This window comes from Adiantum capillus-veneris, chromosome 9 (assembly GCF_014529385.1).
Source record: "Adiantum capillus-veneris isolate H3 chromosome 9, ASM1452938v2, whole genome shotgun sequence".
NCBI classification, from domain to species: Eukaryota; Viridiplantae; Streptophyta; class Polypodiopsida; order Polypodiales; family Pteridaceae; genus Adiantum; species Adiantum capillus-veneris.
The window spans coordinates 83,572,479-83,581,180 of record NC_140939.1 but is presented as its reverse complement, the minus strand read 5'-3'; positions in this window follow the sequence as shown (position 1 = coordinate 83,581,180).

Here is an 8,702-nt window from a genome sequence, read left to right as displayed (position 1 = left end):
GTTTGGGATGGAGAGAAGATGAGGATATACCAGGACTTTTGGAACCCTAATGCTTATTGGGAGGCTCCGGTGGTATGCCAGAATCAAAAGTGTAAGATGTCATATCGTGCCTTTCCTACGTCTTTATGTAGTAAGGAGCTTCTCACAAGTTGGAATGAGAGTGCACAAGCCATTGAATTTGCATGTACCAAATGCAAAAGGCAAATTCGCGGGGAGTGAAAGTTAATTTAAGGAGATCCAAGAAACTTCTCTCTACTATTGCATTGGGATGGTTTCCAGGCAGCTTCAACAACCATGAAAGACAGTGCGGTAGTGGAAATTTCAGTGCTTAATGGTGGTAAACGATCCATTTTGGGCTCAATTCCAGTACTATTGTTTCCTCTTTCAAATAAGGAGCTCGAGAAGAAACATGGAGACATATTGTCATACTTCTTACAACCTTTGCTTGATGATCTAGAAAGGTTGTATTTGGAGGGCTTTGATGCTAGCTATGCCTATAATAACAGTGATATTCATGAGGGATTGCCAAATGAAAAGAAAAATGTACGTGGTATACTTATGTTGTGCACAGGCGACCACCCGGCGCAATGTAAGCTAGGTCAATTTAAAGACGGTGGAAAGAGCTTCTCTCAACGCTGCAAAGCACACTCATCACTTCAACAAGATACCACTAGATCTAGATATGTATATGACCAGAATAGAATGCAAGCTAGGCACCCTCCCCAAGGTCGCCATGTAGAAGATATGTGGACAACTGTCAGACTTGCCAAACAGTCATTCACTAAAGAAGGAAAGGAGGAGATACTTCGAGATGCAGGTTTATCTGGGAAATCTATCTTGTGGAGACTATATCATTTGTATGGATTTGATCTCTCCAAGGATTTGGTTTATGATGTCATGCATGTGTTATCTTTGAACCTTTTCCAAAAATATATCAAAAGGATGATGACAACGGCTTCTACATCAATGAAGCGTGATATTGACAAAGCTGTCAAGGAGGTCACTATTGCAATTCCCAAGACAATTTTGCATTCAGGACGATGGCCAAAGAATCCATCGAAGCATTTCAAGATGTTTAAGGCAGAAGAATGCCAAAAATTCATTCAATGGTGTTTGCCTCACATCATTAACGTGGTGCAAGGAAGTACAAATGAACAACGAAAACTTGGCATACTTTTGATAGATATTGCTCATTTGTTTTTTAGCTGCTCCAGAAAGAGAGGGTGGACAATGAAAGATATTCAAACTTGTCTCTCGCTAATTCATTCTTGGAGAATATTATCAGAGGAGTATGAAGGCCCCAATAGCTCCCCCTTGGAGCATGTGGCAGGTATCTAAGGATTTCTTAACAGTGATACATCAATGTCTCTATTCAAAGTGTAATAATAATTGAGGTAATCAATTTTCTTTTTGGATTTTACTTTCTCTAGGAACCGGAGAGATGCTTGACGATATTTTACGTCATGGATCTCATGATTGCTTCTAGTGCTTCTCTTTTGAGAGGAGTATATCAGGCTATCTAAGCATCCCTACCAATAATAAGGCAAACGAAATTTCCTATACAAATTTCCATAGTCGTGTCTTATTTACACGGATCTGGAAGCAAAAAGAGGTTGAAAGGGAGGGGCTACTCAGCGTGGTTAGGTATTTCAAATTGATTCACTCTTGCTTGCTCTCACCTCAAGGTTGGAGCATGGAAAACTCTCAAGACTTGGAGTGTTGCAGTTGGCATTCACAATGTGCTTTGCTTGTAACCTCAGAGAAGCAGGCTCAAGAATTGTGGACTATTGTAGCTCGTCTGCCACCTTGTGCTTGCAAGGCTTTATTGAATCGGAACGGGATAGTTATTGGACGCAAATTGAGAAGAATCCCCTTCTCATTAAGTTCTGGTGAGAAAGAAATGAGGCATGCTTTTCCATGCATGGGAACCCCCCCATATTTTTTTTCTCTTTTACCAAAAATATTTCCTATTATATAAGTTACTTTTGATTTTTTCTTCCCTTTTTCACTAACGTTTTAGCTTTTATTAAATAAATAATACTTATGCTAATCAATCACGATGTAGCATAATAAGTAAGCTTTCTTTGTTGATCTCTCTTTTGATCTTAAAAATATTAAATATATATATTCTAGTATTTTCTAATATATTTTTTTCATGTATGTATATTATTCCACTCTACCAAATATTTTATTCACTAGTTTTCATTTTCAAACCTCAACCCCACTTTCAAATTTCAATAATACCTCCATCTAAATGATTGCCAATCTTTTCAACACTCTAGGTCATGTTTTCATACACATGAAGGAGCTTACACTTGAAGGCAAGAGAGAAGTCCACTCAAAGGGGACCACCAAAAAACTTTTGCAGCCACAAATAATACATTATTTGGCTGAATTTTTTAAGTAAAGAAGAACCCCGAATCTGAAGGAGCGTTCAACATGAAAGATGTAGCTCGTAATATCAACTTTTAGCTCAATTTTTTTCAGAATTTTTGGAGTTATGAACATGGAGATATGATTTTTGTAGTGGACCCCAGTTTTCTCGTGTAATGGTGACACAAGCCATCCCCACTTTTCTTCCTTCTAGAATGGCTATGGTTCTACAAGTCTTCAAGCATAATTACAAGAGACAAGGCTCTTTTAATGAGGTCTTGGCTAGTCTAGAGTAATTCTATCACCATTTTTGGAGGATCCATCCTCATCAACAAATATCCACCTTCGACAACCTCTCTTATAATTTTCTTACCTCTCTCTTCTCTCCCTAATAAGCTTATGTCTATCCAAAGCTAGACTATTGTAAATATTTCCTATCCTCTACATCCTACCCACATTCTCTCTTCTCTCTCTATTGACTCTGGTATTTTAAATAATGAAGAGACAAGATGGGAGCCACAGTCACATGCACCCCATTTTTTTAGTCACCAAAGTGGGACACTCACCTCAAATAGAAATATTGCTAAATCCTTCCCTCCTTCCCTATATAAGGAGGCCATGAGAGCTCACTTGGGGCAGAGAACACACACACACACACACCTATCCATACACACTCTTGTGCTACATGCTTGTAGCATGAACCCTAATCACATAATCACAACACCATCATCATCACCATCACCATGCACAAAAGATGAGCACTACACCTCCACACCACTTGTAATTAAGGGTTGAAGGCACAATTTCAAGAAGAAGAAGGGTGGACACACTCATGATATTCCTTGCCATCAACTCCCATCTCTCCATTATGCCTCCTACGATCTTGTTCCCTTCTCATTTTCTTGCCATACGCTACCTATTGTATTCATCTTTTGCAAGCAATCAATACACTCCATCTTGGTGCCATACTTTGTGTCACTTTGGATACATCTCATTGTGAGTATGGTGTATGCTTGTTCCTTGCCATTTTTTTATTTGCTTATGTAAAGGTGTGCGGATTCGCCACCATACACACACACACTCTCTCCCTCTCATATTCCTATCATCTTGCTACTTCCATATTGAGGTGTGCGGATTCGCCACCTTTTGTATGAGAAGTGAGCATACTTGCATGTATCCATGACCTCGTTATCTTCCTTACTACATGCACGAGTAGCGAGCCCATTCTCACTCACTCACCCCTCCTCTCACCTTATTCTCTGATCACCCCATTCCACATTTGGGCATGGATCTTGAAATTGTTTTGCATGGCATGTTTCATTGTGTATATGTATGCGTCCTAGCCGCATATCTTGCTAGGTGGTGCCCCTATTGTGTATTCCCCATGATGAGGCCATTGTGCATAGTCTTGGTGTATATATAGGCCACCGGGTCTATTTTTTCACTTCCGCCTCTCATTTGGTGCCCCCACGGAGGAGGGCTCTTGAAACCCTTCAGTTTACAAGACTGAAAACCCTACACTATTGTGAATGGATGAATGAGTATGAAGGATTTTCTAACTGGACGACAGAAGAAGAAGAGCTCCAAGCACAACTAGATGAACTCCGCATCTCCATCGAAGCTCGAGTGCTAGGCGTAACGGTAATCGATTTGAAGTGGGAGAGTCAACCAACACGCCAAACCCAGTGGATATACATAGGCCAAGTGCCAAGAAGAAGAAGGAGAAGGTGGAAACCATGTCCGTAACCTACAACCAACCAACAACAACAAAATGGAAGGAGCTCTGCACAATAGAGAATCAACACTATTCTACTTTAAGAATCGGGTAACTCAAGTCACCGAGGTGATTATCATAGTCAGTTTTCAAGTCGCACCTGATGCTGCAGCACAGATAACACAAGCATTGGCTCATACTCTCACTAGAGAAACTAGGGATCTACTGAGTTTGTTTCAGGAAAGAACACCACCCTCTCCTACAAGCTTGGACAGTGACTAAGCACCTCTAAGCTTCACATGAATCAGGACAACCTACCTCAAGACAGATCACACATACCAACACGTGTACGCTTAATCAAGGTAATATTGGACTTGAAGATTCACTACCAGCACGTCATTGACACCATGCCGAGTGGGGAGCGGTTTTTTGAGGTTCTAGCATCAGATCAGCCATTTGTTTTACCTTTGGTACAAGGCAATGTACCGTTTGAAGTTTTAATCTATGTCCTAGTATAATAGGGTATACACGCCTCCTTGTAAAGAAGAAAAAAAATTTGCAAGTTAAGAAGTGTGTCTCTCTAGCTCTCTCTCAGTAATCATGGCAAGTGTAGCATTTCCAACCTTTACTGGTAAGGTGGGCGGGGATGCTGCAGACTTTCTAGACAACTTGGAAATAGCATGTGTCATCTCTGCGAGAGATGATGATGCTTCACGCTTGCACATCTTCCCACTTCTAATGAAGGTGGAGGCAAGATCATGGTACAATGCCTTGGCACAAGAAACCAAGGAACGGTGGGACTTATTAAGGGCAGCCTTTGTCAAGCGTTTTGGAGAGGGCACAACATCAGAGAAACTATGGCAATTGTTGACAGAGTTGAAGTAGGGCAGTATGCTGGAATACGCATCATATGAGTCAAAGTTTGTAGATTTATGGGGGCGATGGGTTGCATCGCTAAGAGAGGATGAGGGGGCACCTGATTTCCTAAAGAAGGATCGGTTTGTGGCTGGGTTATGGCCAACTCTTAAAGAGAAGGTGAAGGGAAGGTTTCCTGCTATGTATGAGCTAGCAGTTGAAGTGGCCCGCCTTAAAGACAAGAAGTTGCGCCTACAAGCCAGGAATATCGATGGAGAGGAAGCCGTTAGGACCCCACCACCTCTAGCACCACCTACAATAGTTGCCCAGAGGATTCAACCACAAGAACCAATTGAAGATCAGCAAGACCTGCTCAACCGAATCACCAATCAACTTGAGAATCTCTCAGTCCATTTGATACAACAAGGGCATGCACACAATCGCAATCAAGAGCAAGGACGAAGGCAAAACCAAGAATACCACTGCTACAATTGTGGGGAGGATGGTCATGGCATGTACTACTGTCCACAACCAAGGAGGCAGAATTTCAACAGAGGAGCCAGACAAAACCAGGTTTCACCACCAAGAGCAAGACCACCACCACCGAGGGCACCACGACAAGCACCACCCATGCAAATCTTACAACCACCGATACAACCACCACCACCACCACCACAACCTCTCATTCCACCCTTACCCCCACCACCAGTTGGCAATCAAACAGTAAGCGTCATCAGTCTTGAAGGTAAGGGAAAGGAGAAAGTGGAGGAGGATAAGACCAAGGTTAAAGGAGTAGATTCCATTGGGGTAAAACGCGCTAGGCATGGTGAATCTTCTCAAAAAGAAGAAAAGATGAAGAATAAAGGGGAATCTAGCAAAAAGCCGTCCAAGTCACGACGTAAAATTGACATTGTAGATTTTTCTTTGGGTGAATGTTCTAAACCATATGATTTGGTTCAAGATGTTTCTGTGCAGGGCCCAAAAATCACCTGGCCCCAGTTACTCCACCTAGCACCTAAGGTGAGGAGACAATGGACAAAGATGGTTAACACGAGGCGACCAAAGCCAAAGATAGCTGGGGCTATCTCTGGGAAAAATCTAGATGACATACTACCAGTGATGGATGCTTACATCAAAGGGCAACACATCTCCAATATCTACATCGATGGTGGCGCACAAATATGCGTCATGAGTGAAAAAATGATGCACCGTTTGGGTTTAGAGGTGAGTCGGCCGGCACCATGCCGAGCCAAAATGGCAAATAATTTAAAAGTTCAATGTGTTGGTGTCATAAATGCAGTTAGGATAAAGGCATTCAACACCGAGGTAGATGTGGACATCTTTGTCATGCCACACAAAGGGGAGGGCTATCCTATCATTCTAGGGAGGCCTTGGCTTATGGCTATGAGAGCTAAGCAGGACTGGGACACCGGCATAATCCAGATGAAGGATGCAAAAGGGAGGCCAATACTTTACGACATGAAGATAGGTCAACAACGCAACGTGGATCTAGAAACCTCTGAGGATGAGTTTTCTAGTGGTGAATCTTCAACCACTTCAGAGGAGGAGTCAACAGGGAGTGAAGGAAGTGATATCTCCATTGAGGTAATGGGCCTCACATTCAACCACAACAAGGTGGACCCTTCAAATTTGCAACCACATGTGAAAGTGGTGAAGACACTTCAACTACCCCTATGGCACGAGATTGGTGAAAGACTCATGCAGAGAAATGCAATTGAGGTCTACTGGCACTTTAGGTTTGCCTTTCTAACTGTGAACATTGTGTGTAACATTAATTTGGGAAGCTCTTTAAGTTGGGTTGCGACAAGAGTGGAAGGATTGACATCAACTACCAGTGGAATCAATCTAGGACACACCAATCAAGGAAGAATGGTTTTGCATACTAGTGGTAACATGGAGTCATTTTTCAAAATGTGGTTTGCAGTTTATCTTTTGTACATGGTGGGCTCTCTTGTGCAACAGGCATCAACCATGCAATCTATCCATGTGGGCAACAGGTCTCTATTAATTTGGCATGAAGAAGGAAAACAAGCAAGATATGAGGATTATGGTTTCTTACTCCCTTTTGGCTATGTGTCTGGACGAGGAAGCCATGCATGGTCCCGCTTTGGAATACTTTCAAGGAATGATCAAGTTCTTTCCATACCTTCTATCACTTATGCAAGAGTTAATTCTTGTGCAGCTTGTGAACTCAAGAATCATTATAAGTGTGATCTTCTGAAGAGGACATTATTGCATACAATGGATTTACGCTTAGTGTGGGACCGAGGTGGACACCGAAAAGAACTTTGGGGAGCTTCATGCTTCCAAGGGATCCATTATTCCCTACAAGGATCTACCAGCCACCAAGGAGAAATACTACTCTATTTCAACATGCTCAAGAATAGAGCTAGAGGCATGAATACCTCTAGCCTTAGGGGGAGGGCTAATGAGGCATGCTTTTCCATGCATGGGAACCCCCCCATATTTTTTTTCTCTTTTACCAAAAATATTTCCTATTATATAAGTTACTTTTGATTTTTTCTTCCCTTTTTCACTAACGTTTTAGCCTTTATTAAATAAATAATACTTATGCTAATCAATCACGATGTAGCATAATAAGTAAGCTTTCTTTGTTGATCTCTCTTTTGACCTTAAAAATATTAAATATATATATTCTAGTATTTTCTAATATATTTTTTTCATGTATGTATATTTTCCACTCTACCAAATATTTTATTCACTAGTTTTCATTTTTCAAACCTCAACCCCACTTTCAAATTTCAATAATACCTCCATTTAGATGATTGCCAATCTTTTCAACACTCTAGGTCATGTTTTCATACACATGAAGGAGCTTACACTTGAAGGCAAGAGAGAAGTCCACTCAAAGGGGACCACCAAAAGACTTTTGCAGCCACAAATAATACATTATTTGGCTGAATTTTTTAAGTAAAGAAGAACCCCGGATCTGAAGGAGCGTTCAACATGAAAGATGTATCTCGTGATCTCAACTTTTAGCTCAATTTTTTTCAGAATTTTTGGAGTTATGAACACGGAGATATGATTTTTGTAGTGGACCCCAGTTTTCTCGTGTAATGGTGACACAAGCCATCCCCACTTTTCTTCCTTCTAGAATGGCTATGGTTCTACAAGTCTTCAAGCATGATTACAAGAGACAAGGCTCTTTTAATGAGGTCTTGGCTAGTCTAGAGTAATTCTATCACCATTTTTGGAGGATCCATCCTCATCAACAAATATCCTCCTTCGACAACCTCTCTTATAATTTTCTTACCTCTCTCTTCTCTCCCTAATAAGCTTATGTCTATCCAAAGCTAAACTATTGTAAATATTTCCTATCCTCTACATCCTACCCACATTCTCTCTTCTCTCTCTATTGACTCTGGTATTTTAAATAATGAGGAGACAAGATGGGAGCCACAGTCACATGCACCCCATTTTTCTAGTCACCAAAGTGGGACACTCACCTCAAATAGAAATATCACTAAATCCTTCCCTCCTTCCCTATATAAGGAGGCCATGAGAGCTCACTTGGGGCAGAGAACACACACACACACACACCTATCCATACACACTCTTGTGCTACATGCTTGTAGCATGAACCCTAATCACATAATCACAACACCATCATCATCACCATCACCATGCACAAAAGATGAGCACCACACCTCCACACCACTTGTAATTAAGGGTTGAAGGCACAATTTCAAGAAGAAGAAGGGTGGACACACTCATGATA